Raw genomic sequence first — 14,606 nt, 5'->3', positions numbered from 1 at the left:
GCTCTGGTTCTCGCAGGGTAGGTCACATGCAAAGATGCTCTTCGGTTGCTTGGCATCTGGTCCTGGGCTGGATGTGATGATGAACTACTGTTATACATTACTTCAGGCTCTGGTTCTCGCAGGGTAAGTCACAGGGGAAGTCACTCTTTGGTTGCTTGGCATTTCAGTCCTGGGATGGATGCAATGAGGCTCTTCTGTTGTACGTATTTCGGGCTCTTGTTCTCGCACGGTAAGTTACATGGGAATTTGCTTTTTGGTTTCTTGGCATCTGGTCCTCGGCTGGATAGGATGAGGATCTACTGTTGCACGTGACTTTGGACTCTGGTTCTCACAGGGTAGGTCACATGGGAAGTAGCTCTTTGATGGCTTTGTATCTCGGTCCTATCCTGGATATGATGAGGATCTACTGTCGACGCATGGGACTTTGGACTCTGGTTCTCACAGGGTAGGTCACATGGGAAGTCGCTCTTTGGTTGCTTGGCATCTCGGTCCTGGGATGGATGTGATGAGGCTCTTCTGTTGCACGTGACTTTGGACTCTGGTTCTCATAGGGTAGGTCACATGGGAAGTAGCTCTTTGATGGCTTTGTATCTCGGTCCTATCCTGGATATGATGAGGATCTACTGTCGACGCATGGGACTTTGGACTCTGGTTCTCACAGGGTAGGTCACATGGGAAGTCGCTCTTTGGTTGCTTGGCATCTCGGTCCTGGGATGGATGTGATGAGGCTCTTCTGTTGCACGTGACTTCGGGCTCTGGTTCTCACAGGGTAGGTCACATGGGAAGTCGCTCTTTGGTTGCTTGGCATCTCGGTCCTATCCTGGATATGATGAGGATCTACTGTCGACGCATGGGACTTTGGACTCTGGTTCTCACAGGGTAGGTCACATGGGAAGTCGCTCTTTGGTTGCTTGGCATCTCGGTCCTGGGATGGATGTGATGAGGCTCTTCTGTTGCACGTGACTTTGGACTCTGGTTCTCACAGGGTAGGTCACATGGGAAGTAGCTCTTTGATGGCTTTGTATCTCGGTCCTATCCTGGATATGATGAGGATCTACTGTCGACGCATGGGACTTTGGACTCTGGTTCTCACAGGGTAGGTCACATGGGAAGTCGCTCTTTGGTTGCTTGGCATCTCGGTCCTGGGATGGATGTGATGAGGCTCTTCTGTTGCACGTGACTTCGGGCTCTGGTTCTCACAGGGTAGGTCACATGGGAAGTCGCTCTTTGGTTGCTTGGCATCTCGGTCCTATCCTGGATATGATGAGGATCTACTGTCGACGCATGGGACTTTGGACTCTGGTTCTCACAGGGTAGGTCACATCGGAAGTCGCTCTTTGGTTGCTTGGCATCTTGGTTCTGGGTTGGATGTGATTAGGATCTACTTTTGCAAGTTACTTCGAGCTTTGGCTTTCGCAGGATAAGTCACAGTCTATGCAGTAGGTAGAGTGCCTCCATAATCTATTTATAGGGGTGCCGGCAAAGGTTCAGGAACAGTTGGCAGTTATCGCCCTTCTGTGTTGCCCACCCACGCACCCTGATAACTCTGGCATCAGGGTCATTTTTTCCTCACGGGTTCTGCGGGGTAGGGGAGGAGATGCATGCTGCTTACCTATTACTAACTGAATTGTAGTTACTAGATCGGGTGCTTAATAAATCACAGGGCGGTCCTTAATTTGTGTACTAGCATGGTTGGCTACTTCCTGCACAGGACTCACCATCATAGTGTAGGGTCGATGACAGGGGACAGTAGGACTCATCATAAAGAGGAGTAGCAGTGAGTGATCGGACCTTCGGCCTCCATGCCATGATGCATGCCATGTGCAGTATGTTATGTTATATGGCATTTGTATAGCACCTAATGCCATTGGTATGGCCACAAAGCGCTGTGGGGGAACTCCCTTGGAGGACCATAGTCCGAGGTGTGATAATTGAGAGGAGGATTTTTAGAAAGCGTATGTGCCTTTTAGGCAAAACGAATGTAAGGAAGGGCAACTAAGTCCCTGTTGGCAACCCATGGAGATCTGGTTAGAGGATGGGTGCTGGGACAGACTGTTCGGAGAGTAGGCTATTCAAGGAGACTAATTATGTGCCCAGCTGGACTGCATTTATTTCATGGGACTCAGCTGCATTTTAATGGTAGAGGTGATGTGCGCTGTGAAGCCAAGAAGTGAATTGCTGCATATGCATGGGGGCGGGTGGCTGTGCCCTGGGAGGGATACGGCTATGTTTCCATTGAGATGGAGCGCTATACATACCAGATAATCACTATCCATGTGGGAAAATATGCAGAGTAGTGGTACAAGACAAACAGCAAGATTCAAAATGCAAGCCTTCAACACCATCCAGTGGGTAAAGATGCAGACTCGTAGCACAAAACAACAGCCAGCGAGATTCAAAATGCGCACCTACAACACTATCCCTGTCGAATAAGATGCAGAGTAGTGGCACAGAACAACAGCAAGATTCAAATTGCAAGCCTTCAAACACTACTCAAATACAAAAAGGAAGGTGGCTGCAGGGCCCTGCGGTGCATCCTGGTGGTCTCCTTGCAGCAGCAATGGGTGGATTCGGCCTGCATCGGTGAGTCCTCTTGGTGTACCGGGTCTCGAGGAAAGGGCAAGTTACCTGGAGGGCTAGGTGGCTGCTTTGACTTGAGGTGCGTCCTGGTGGATTCCTTGCAGCAGCAATGGGTGGATTCGGCCTGCCTCAGTGAGTCCTCTTGGTGTACCGGGTCTCGAGACCTGGACCACCAATAGGGCTCATCGACGGTGGGAATTGAGTGGGGGCAGATGGAGCAGGCTTAAGGGCCCAGAAGTGCTATTTATTTAGATTTTATTTAGATAAGTGCTACGAGCATTTTAGAGGGAATGGAGGCCCTGAACCAGGAAAGGGCAGGTTACCTGGAGGGCTAGGTGGCTGCTTTGACTTGAGGTGCGTCCTGGTGGATTCCTTGCGATGGAATGGGCGGATTTGGCCTCTGTCGGTGAGTTGTCTTGGTATTCCGGGTCCCGAGTCATGGACCACCAATAGAGCTTGTTGAGGACGGGCAGTGGGCACAGGGAAGTGGAGCAGGTTCAATGGCCTGGGAGCGCTGTGAGCAAATTAGGGCGAATGGAGGCCCCGAACAAGGAGGGTCAAGTTACCTTGAGGGCTAGTAGAGAGTTGATGTGTATTTCTTTCCATGGTCTGGTCGTGGTTCTTTCGAAGATACTGAGAGGCATGGTGTCACAGAATATTGTGAATGGGATAGATAAGTGATCCCCCAGGGAAGGTGTTCTGGGGAGCAAACAGTGATTATGTTTTCATTCAGCAACAGCCATCTAAAGTGTGTCCAGCTATGTGGGGTGGGCCCCTTGACAATCTGTGGAATTCAAAATAGTGGAATTCTTATGAGATATATGTACTTCTTTGTATCATCCGCAATCCAACGGGATGATTGAAAGGGCTCAATAGGAAATTGAAAGATCTGGTACATATGTGTAATCAAAATAGATGGAACTCCATGTGGGTGTTGTTGAGGTTTATCACTTTCTATCGTACCACTCCTCACAGTGTAACTGATGTGACTCCTTTTCAGTTGATATGTGGAAGGTTGCCCTGCAACAGGCTGTATCCGCGATGGGTAAGAGATGAAGGAAGACAATATGAGTGGAATGAGGATATGCAGAGAGAATTACAAACAAGAGTACAAAATGAACAGTGCTGGCAGAAAGAGTATGCTTGGTATACGAGGAGACGATTGGGTGAGAGTGAAGTTGCCTGGAAAAATAATGAAGGGACTGTTAAGATTTTCCAGTGCCAAGAGGATGAAGGAGTGCAGGGGAACCTGTGTGCATTTGGAAAATGGGGATAGATGGAACATGAACAGAATTATCATATGCCAAGGTAGAAAGAGTGCGGGTGAGAGCAGAATGAGTGGTCCATGGCAGGATCGGGTGGAGGAGCAAAGAGTGAATGATCAGAATAAAGATCCTGTTAGTGATGAGAAACAAGTAGAGTGGGTCGGCACTGCAAAAGCACAACACAAGGACAAAACAGAATGGGGAAATCAAACCAGAGGAAGAACATGGTCTGTGTTGTGGGGTCGGCCATTGCGGCATGAATATGACATACCGCACGACAGAATTGCAAAGTTGTATTTAATGGAAAAGGGCGGGATGTGTAGCACCGTTAGTTTATAGGGGTTCATCTGTGCACGAGACCCGCATGGACATCGAACGTTTGGTGGATGATGATGGTTGAGGGAGAGATTGACAACGGCAACCACTGATGCCAGCTGCCTCTCTCCCCCACTCCGACTTATACATGAATCAATGTACGTAACACATCACAGCGGTGTTATTCTTCTCAATACATGATGTGATATGGCATTTATAACGCACCTATACACAAGTGTTTCAAGGTGCGGCGAGACAAGGGAGGGGGAACAGAGGGAAGACAGAGACAGCGATCCTACTAGGCCAGTTGTCATTCAGATTGCGCAAGTGCAGGGGAAGGGGAAAGTGCGGGGCGGTGGGGAGGGAGCAGTGCAGTACATGGTATAAAATAGAATAAATAAAAGCAATAAGTAAAAGTGCGGCCATCATGTTGATCGTACATGTGCGTCTACCTCTTAGGAAAGTACCAAATAACTGTTTAGCGCAAAAGGGTGCAAATAAAAATCACTTTCTCTGTCCTAACTGCAAAAGTCAGTTTTTGGTCCTTAAGTGAGCTCATGTGTTGTGCAGGACCACACAATCTTTTTCACGGAGAATCACATTTTTGGGAAGGCGATGAAGGCTTGGTATTGAAAGTGGATTACATTCAAATGGGAGAGCTTTAGGAAGTATGAATATTGGATCAAACTGGAATAACTTCATGGACTCTACTGATTGTTAAAGAGACTAAGCTGTCATAATATGTGATATGATGTTCGAAGATACACTTGAAAGCGTATACGAACTAAGAGATAGTATAAAAATGAAAAGTTTAACAACTTTAATAATAAAAAACAAAATATTGGATCAAAAATATCGTGGGAGATATTGAAATTGATATTTCATTTATATCGCGCTCGTACACAGGATAGCAAGACCTCCTGTTGAGGAAGGGCTGATAGAATGAGCTCTGGCCCCACCTGAATATGGCTTCAATGCAACCACCTTCCACTGAAATGTAGGCAATATAAATACTTGGGTATCTGTATAGTACCATAATATCACTTTACTGTATATAGTGCTCTATGCCCGATTCCTCATCCTTCTAAAAGCTGTGACAATAGGGGTTACGACACATGGGTCGTTATGGATATGAAAGCTACACCCCATATCAAAGTACCGACCTAGCAATGGCGGACTGGGCGTAAAATGGTCTTGTGCACCAATGAAAAAATCGGCGCACATCTGCATATGCTGATTGGTGGAGTTTGGAACAGACTGTTGAGTAGTACCCAAAGAAATGAGTTGGGGTACATTGTGTTACAAAATGTGCATTTACAAAAATGCTTCTTCAGTACGGCTGGTCAGTAGTACTAGCTGCTGCACAGTGAAGTAACTCAACAAACTGTCCCACTTTGGCCCATGAAAGTATGGGAGTGTGTCTGCTTTGAAAAAAACGAGGGAATGGTCCCCTTTGTTGCTGCACGTAAATAATTAGTAATTTGCATTTATATAGCGATACAAACGCTATAGCGCTCAGGTATTCGAGAGCTGCTTGTTTGGCCATGCTGAGATTCGAACCAGCGTCAGCAGGCTTTACAGGATGTGAAAGTGGGTGCGCTACTCTCTGTGCTATCTGGCCAGCTAATGTCACAAGCAGTTCTTGTGGCATCGCTGTTAAGGGCGTAGCAGAGGGGATGGTATCTTCACTCCTTAGGTGGTATCTTTTAGATTTTCCCAGCATTATCAGTATCTTTGCCCAGAAATCGGGATCAGAGGGACTTTCTACCCATGCAGTTTCCCCAAACTAGGGAATTGGCTGCTGGATGCAGAGTGTGGATACTGAAAGAAAACTCCCACCCACAGTTGGACAGACCTTATGCTAATTCATCTTTTATAACACACTTAATACCAGAGACCGGTCTCAAAGCACGGACCAGGATTCAAACCTGTGTTGCTCTGGATTGTCTAGCTTCCAAGACATATGCGTTGCCCCTAAGCTATCATCCCAGCCCTCCCAGAGTAGTCTGAAGGAGATGAAGGGCTCCACAAGGAGCCAGTTGGGTTACCTCGGGGAAAGGGCAATGGGCGAGCATTTACGCATGCCAACAATACAATGTTCCTCTAAACGTGCTATCTGGAACTGGTCTGACATTGGTACGCGTTATGGATTTCCATGAGCAGTTCGATGGAGGAGGTCTGACTTTGGCAAGCTTTATGGATTTCCATGAGCAGGTCCATGGAGGAGGTCTGACTTTGGTAAGCATTATGGATTTCCATGAGCAGGTCCATGGAGGAGGTCTGACTTTGGTAAGCGTTATGGATTTCCATAAGCAGATCCGTGGAGGAGGTCTGACTTTGGTAAGCGTTATGGATTTTCATAAGCAGATCCGTGGAGGAGGTCTGACTTTGGTAAGCGTTATGGATTTTCATAAGCAGATCCTTGGAGGAGGTCTGACTTTGGTAAGCGTTACGCATTTCCATAAGCAGATCCATGGGGGAGGTCTGACTTTGGTAAGCGTTATGGATTCCCATGAGAAGGCAGATGGAGAAGGCCTGACTTTGGTAAGCGTTATGGATTTTCATAAGCAGATCCGTGGAGGAGGTCTGACTTTGGTAAGCGTTATGAATTTTCATAAGCAGATCCATGGAGGAGGTCTGACTTTGGTAAGCGTTATGGATTTCCATGAGCAGATCCGTGGAGGAGGTCTGACTTTGGTAAGTGTTATGCATTTCCATAAGCAGATCCATGGGGGATGTCTGACTTTGGTAAGCGTCATGGATTTCCATGAGAAGGCAGATGGAGGAGGTCTAACTTTGATAAGCGTTATGGATTTCCATGAGCAGGCAGATGGAGGAGGTCTGACTTTGGTGGTGTGGTTGTGTACTTTCCTAGAGGGAGTCTTCATTTAGTTGGGTAATTAGAGTCAACGGCATCATGTAACCGTCACATCCCTCTCACTCGCGCTCTGCGCCAGATACTATCACCAAGTCTTCATGGTGAAGGGATTCCTGTATGTGTGGTTCTTTGAGTTCTTCAAGAATTATAAGTAGACGCCAATCAGTCCGAATGTTCTTATTCTAAAGGAGCCTGAAGGCGAAACAAGGAATCCCTGCCAAGCCTGTATCCCCTGCCTGCATCCATCCCTGTGTATTCCCTCTATCCAGGTCCTTCCAAGTCTCCCATACATAAACGATCCTTCTAATTCAAGGGCCTGCATCCTTTGGCTCACCAGATGCTTTGGACTACAACTTCCATAACCCCCAGCTGGCATAGTCAATGGTGGGGAATAATGGGGGGTGTGGTCTGTGACATTCAGGCAGCCTCAAGTTGCAAGCCCCTGTTCTAGTTCTATCTATATCATTGTACCCTGTTACTGTATCCCCTTCTTGAACAGTGCTTCATTGCGCCAGAGCACTGGTTGCACTGTGTATACACAAATAGCAGATAGATATATACATACAAGACCCTGGAACCTTTTGACAACAATTAGTTGGTAGCCTCAATCTACCTTGTTGGCTTCTTTGCTTTGTCAAATGATTCATCAATGTGAGTTAGTTTAAGGCAGTGGTCTTCAAACTGTGTGGCTTCCCTCCCGGAGGGTCGCAAAGGATGCCCTTAGTGGGCGCAAAGACTCTTTAAAAAGGGAGCTGCGTGGCCGATTGTAATAGGAAATATGCGCGTTGGGGGGTCCTTCAACAAGGGGGGCTCAGTATAAAAGTGTTTGGATGCCAATGCTTTAGCTGGGGTCTGCAACCTTTGGCTCTCCTGACTTTATTGACAACAACTCCCATGATCCCTCACCATTGGCCATGTTGCATATGCGAACAGTAGTCCAAAACATCTGGAGAGCCAAAGGTTGCAGGTATCTTTCTTGGCGCTTGGCTCTGCAGCACTTTAGCAGGGAATGTCCTGGTGCCATTTTTCATTCCAAACGTTTTTTTTTTTTTATCGGCACAGGAAAGTGACTGCTTCCACGCTTATTTCACTTATTCAGAAATCTGAAAGGCAGCTTTAATACAAGCCTTCGTCTGCATCTATGCCTGGCTCAGGGGGAGCACTGAAGTGTGTGGGCTTCCTATAACTATCTCTTTATTAATAATAAGCTGGTCCATCAAAAGCAGTAGGCTCATAGTGCGACATGATATGCTATGATATTTATAGTGCTTAATACCCAGAGGTTTGTGAGCGCGGACCCGGGGATCGAACCTGTGTTTCTCCGTGTCATCTTGCTTCCAAGATGAACACGTTGCCCCTGAGCTATCCCTCTGATGTGGGTAATATGCGTTCCACTGTGTTGGACTGACGTCTCATAATCCACAATGTATTTTCCGGATGGCGGCTGGTTTGCCCTACATTTTCCACCCTTTTCCCGGCAGCCTCATTTTCACCGGCCCCGCGACCTGGTGAACTCTTGCCTATTTGAGAGAGATGAATGGGACGCCATTTGTCATTGCATGCGTCCACAGCAAGTGCTGCGTGGCTCATTCATCCATGTCCTCCAGGACTGTGAGATCCCAGTAGGGGGCAGGCTCTTGTTATCTGTCAGTACCCAAGATCCTGCCGTGTGCCTCCATTTCCACCCCAGCACAACGTGAAGGATTACAGGCAAAGACTATCAGAAGGACTCATTCCGCCCTTCTGGTCCAATCATTCATTTCGCTTGGTCCACGGCATCTGCGACCCGGCAAGACCCGGTAACCGCGTCATGCTACGCCGTTTGTCTGCTTCAGATCCCTCTAATGGAGGGCGCAGAGGGCAGGAGGAAGGAGCGGAGAAAGAGCGGCACCACGGAAGGAAATCACTGATGTATGGAGTCTTGGAGTATATCCAGGATAGAGCAAATTAATCTGGAGACCTTGGCATCGGAGACTGGGGGTGATGACACAACATCTCCCCCACTGGGAGAAATACATGCGGTAATATTTACCATTGGGCTTGAGAACAAAGCAGGATGGATGGCAGGGCGCGTACAGAGCGCGCCCGGGGAAGATCAGAGCTTGCATGCATACAATCACTCATTCCACCATCGGCGGATGGGCCTAGAACTACAGAGCAGTGCTGCCTAGGCCTGCCCTACCAAAGATGGCGCGGGCCTGCGCCATATTGCATACTGTCATGCTGTGTATCAGAAGGCAAGGGGTCCCCGCTATTGAAGCTGCAATGGAAACCAGACACGGATACAACACAAGGCTAAGCAGAGAGCTTGGAAAAACAAGGGCTTGTAAGGCTGTTAACTTGACACACACATTTAGTGTCACATACACAATACAAGACAAAGTATTCCACTGAATCTGTGCACTAAGGAAAGACTGTCATCCATGACTTCCAATTGATGGCTTGCTGCTAGTTGACAATCCTTCACCAGGCCTCGAATGGCCTCGCATTCTGGGACTTCCTTGATCCGGGTTTCGAAGAATTGATGTGATTGGCCAAAGAACAGACAAAGAGGCGGTCTTTATGAAAATGAGGCTCTGTATTTACAACCCTGGATGAGTTAAATAAACAGCTCAAGGCCAAGCACAAGGCACTAGAAATACATCCCACGATAGAGCTGTCAGGCTACCTGTGACATGAAGTGAGCAATTCAATGAAGATGTCCCAGCCATTAGGCAAGGGCACCCCCACACGCAGTAACTAAAGTACTCCTGAAGGGAGCATCCTCAGACTGGCATGGTGCAGGAGAACAGTGCAACAAAAAATAAGCCTCTTCATCCTTAGGTACTATACTTACAAATAGTTGCCACTGCAGGGGCAGATAGATCTAGAAACAGAATAACTCCTAACCAGTAATCGAAGTGAGTGGCAACGGTTGGGTGCGGTGTTCCACCACTTTTATTTTTTTATGTTTACCATTCCTCAACCTTTTCTGACCATAATCACCATTCTATATAGAGCATTTGTCCATACATGTCCCTATGCAAGTGTAAAGTTTAATAGGAGCCTTAGTCACTAGTCACTTAGGCTATTGCAATGCCCCACACGCAACACCTTGTCACATGTTGCACTATGCTTCCACCTACCCTCTCCCCTGCCGAGACCACAGTTCCACACACACTCCCAACTGAAGGATCTCCCCTTGGTGAGTGAACCGTCAACTAACCCAGGTGCTCTGTGGGACCAGGGTGGGCATCAGGGCCAAAGCACAGGGCAGTCGCGACCCCTCAGCTGGGTTTGTGTAGTTATGCCGGTTACCCACAAAGACCTATCATAGACTGGACCCACAATATACTTAGTCGGACTAGAAGACCAGTCCTTGGTCCATCTTGCCAACGTACAGTGTTGGGTGATTTACACTAGCAAGATGGCAGCCCGCACTGGGACCAAGGGACCCACATACAGAAAAACTGACTTAGGATATAATGAAGGTGGCCTCACCAACTGTCTGACGCAGTCACATAGTCAATGGAAGGGTTCCAGAATGGTGAAGACTTCAAGGCATGTATGCTCAGTCTGTGCTAACAGGCAACACATCACATCGTGCACATGTGTCTCAACAGTCATGGTGTTGTAGGTCATTTATCAAGGAGAGTATGTTTTAATGCTTGGGCTCGTGCAATGTCAAACATCTATATACATTTTCGTTGTTTATGGATTCTATTGCAAGCCATAAAGAACAACAGTTCTTTTGAAATGTCGTATTCACCCGATGTGATGCCACATCACAGGGTATTATATGTTCATGGGTGCCAGCTTTTGATTTTTGCTATGGGGCCAAAAGTACCTGGCCATATGTTATTCTTGCAGCCGGTCAGTTTTTCCCATTTCCGTGCTGCTTAACCGCGGTTAGTTGGGATCATGCGATGTGTCACAATAGTCACGAAGAGGCCGAGCATAAAACAAGGGGCTTGTATCACGCTGCTTAACCAAAGTGTGTGATCTTTGGCAAATAATTTTATCTTAAAGCGCATTGCCTAAACAATTGTGAGTTCTTTAAGCCTGCCATCTTTTTTGCATAACAATATCACTGTCAAAACAGGTCAAAACCAGTCTGTGATTGATGAATGTCTTTAAGCGATGATTGCAAGAGAGTAGATTTTGAGGTTAACCTCTCAAACCTGGGCATATATATTCTTGCAGTGGTAATGTGGGATATCACCCTACTTATACACGCAATGAAATAATAATGTAATGTTTGTGTGTTTATAGTGGAAAAAACAGTTATCTGATATTTTTTGAAGAGGCACGCGAGAAAACACTGATAAACACAGGTTCTGAAAATGTTTGAAAACACTGGAAAAACACCCCCAGAAGGGACAAAAACCTAAAACAGGAAACCCACATTATATATTTCATAATCTGTTGCAGTGACATGCTAGCAAAGGGATATGACATTCTCCTCAGCCTGCCTGGGTCTTCAAGGGAAGCCCACCACCTAGACCGCACAATCCCCTGCTCACTGCAGGAGGGCATTGGACACCAACTATATATTACTCTGTTGCTTGCTGGGGAGTGGAAGGAAAACACAAGGCAGTTGGGATGGTTGCCAGTCCACGGGAACAGCTCAGGTGGAGAAGAACTAACCAGAAGCACCACGCACAGCACAGAATTCCAGATGACAGCTATCAACTGAGAGGTGTAGCCCCCTTCATATATCACAGTGAAATTACAGACAACTGAAGCTTTTATCTCATTGTCTCTAAAGTGTCGCGTGGTATGCCTCTGTTGAATATGTCACCATAGGAGACCATGAAAATGGCAGCGGTGTGTGTTATAAATCACAATAACATAACATAGTTGATAGCTACACATTTGAACTCTAGATATAACAGGCTGGTTGAAACGTCACTACTCACTTGTAATAAGACAACCGAGTTGTGAGTCACAATGCTGCTATCAGACTAAACACAGAGTGTGAAAGGCAGCTCCCATAAAATAAGAACAGCTGATGCTTAAACACTTCTTTAAAGGCATGATTACCTTTCAACATTCCTATCTTCTGAACTAACTTCCTCCTTGGCTGATAAGGAGACATTTATACTGCATGTTTATTTAGTGCAGCGCTGGAGTTAAACACAGGAGAACAGGAATCTATCTTCATGTTACCACCTATTTAGAAAATAAGCCCCGAGCTGGGAGGGCATTACCGTTTCAAGTAATACCCCAGGGCCTTAATGCAGGCCCCCAGGCATTACCTCGAAGGGTAAAGCCCCCCCCAGTGAGGGGCTTATTGCTGTTAGCACCCAGGCCCATTACACTGGGGTACTAATAGTGTCTGTTTCAGTTGTTCAACTCTTCGGCATTGAGCAACTGAACAAATAAAAAAAGATGACCACCATGGAACGGGGTACATAGTCTGTTCTACATTTCTATGGCGGCCGTTCAAAAGTGTATAAAAAAAAGTAAACTAACAAGATGGGCGCCATGGAATGGGAAGAAGGAACTACATGTAGTCCCTACTCCCTTTCCACAACGGCCATTTAAAAGTGGAGAAAAAAAGTAAACAAAGAAGATGGCCCCCATATAGGCCTGATGTATGAATTTAAAGTGCAACAGCTTGATCTTCTAGTTTACAAAGACATTTTTGGTCTGCTCCCATGTATGAAACCACTGGTCACATTGTCACCTCAAGGTATTGCTCCTATTTCTTCCTGGAGTCTCTGCATGCACCACCTTAGGCTCAAGAATGATACATTTGTTATCCATAATATTTGATCTCACTTGGGAGGTTATATTTAATGATAGAATAATTATGGAACTGGCAATATTATGCTAATTTCTGTCCCCTTTATCTTCCATTTCCTTCTCTCATTCTCAATGGGTGATTTACTCTCAGATTGCTACCTAACTTGATCATCACTGTCTACTTCCCAAGTACCAATCTGGCCCCCTTGACTTTACTGAGACTGCCCTCCCCTTTGTCTCTAACTCACTTACATTCACTCATCACGCTAGACGTTCACCAATACTGATCCTACCACACCGCTCTCCTGCTATTGACACCGTTGCCCATGCCATACTCATCTACATCACATCCCCCTGAGGCCTTGTACAGGAGGGCAGAGCAACCTCTGATGGGCCCATGGGATCAGAGCTCACCCTCGAGTACTTTAAGACGAGATAGCTGCACCTTGAGGTGGATGGGATGCAGGATTCTCTTACTCCAAAACCAGTCAATAAGGACAACTCAATGGTTTGGCAAAGGGAAGTCCGCTCAATGACAAGTACAAAAAACGGGGCACCATTAGGAAATCATCAGTGATGCGATCGCCCATCTCGCTTCAACTTCCACAATCTTCATTCAAACAGCAGTTTTTATAGGCAATATTCATCATCATTGACGTGTAACACTCGAAAGTTTGTCATGCAAGTCTATTGGTTGGAAAAGGTAACTTAAGTATAGGTACTATAACTGTATATGGTAACAGAGTGTGAGGATTGGATAATTCGTATCTGGTGGGTGTCTACGCCCATTCCTCTACATCACTCGTGATAGACGTCACTACAAGTACGACGTCTCATTAGTTCTACTAGCTATAAGACCCTAATATACTTGGTCCATTGTGATTGGGTCGGTTACACCCCTAGGCATAAATCTCCACTTTAATTAGCAGCTTGCAGAATGGTTACCCAGATGCGGCATGCCCCAAGACTCACCCTGCCTCCCTTCCATCAATCAGTACTTTAGGGCTATGTGTAAATTAGTTGGCTGAGGACGGCCTCAAAACTGTAGCTTCTTATCAGGAAAAGTTATGGCATCCTCTGGTTTTGGGTGACATCAGACGTTGGTACCTCTTCGCGCTTGGCTGGTCACGTGTCCGTACACGTGAAGCTGCTTCATCTTCCATCTATTTGCGTATTTGATTCTACCTTCGGCCTCGCCATCTGCCTGGGCCTCCTTATCTCAATCTTCACGGGCAGGCTGCTATGCTCTTAAGTTTCGATTCTTCAGAGTTGCCGCTCTCCTCCCTTTCTTGGGTTGACCTTGAATTCTGAGGCATGAGCTGCTTCTTGCTAAGTTTTGATTCCGCTCTTTCGTCTGGCTTTGTGCTGGTATATGAATCCTGGCCTGTTTGGCCCCTACCATCCTGGGCTTAATTCTGCTTTCATGTAAAGTGGACTGCACTTATATAATGTGCTTCATTGAGGTAGATATATATATATGTATATAGTTGGCGCTTGCCGCTCTATTCTTCTTCTAAGCATAGCAAGCCGTACTGTTTTCTTAGCTTCTTGTGTTACATGCCTATGTACAGGCGTTAACTGGTTGCATATTTTCATCCTGTTTTATGGTTGCGTTTCTTTATATTTTGACATCGTCTTATCTTCTATGTCTGTGATATCTTTATTCATGGTGTTTCATCTTAGTGTGTTATCTTTTTGGTTGTTGTTTGTTCATCCGTACTTCTGTCCGGGCCCTCGTGATGTCACCATTCACCTTCGATTAAGGCCCTTTGGGTCTCTTCTGGGACAGTCTGAAAGTAGTCTTCATGCCATGTCAGCTGTTGGTACGGTTGTCTCAATGG

The sequence above is a fragment of the Ambystoma mexicanum genome, chromosome 5q, assembly GCF_040938575.1.
Source record: "Ambystoma mexicanum isolate Mex_15411 chromosome 5q, UKY_AmexF1_1, whole genome shotgun sequence".
In the NCBI taxonomy this organism is placed as follows: Eukaryota; Metazoa; Chordata; class Amphibia; order Caudata; family Ambystomatidae; genus Ambystoma; species Ambystoma mexicanum.
This window is presented reverse-complemented; position numbering follows the sequence as displayed.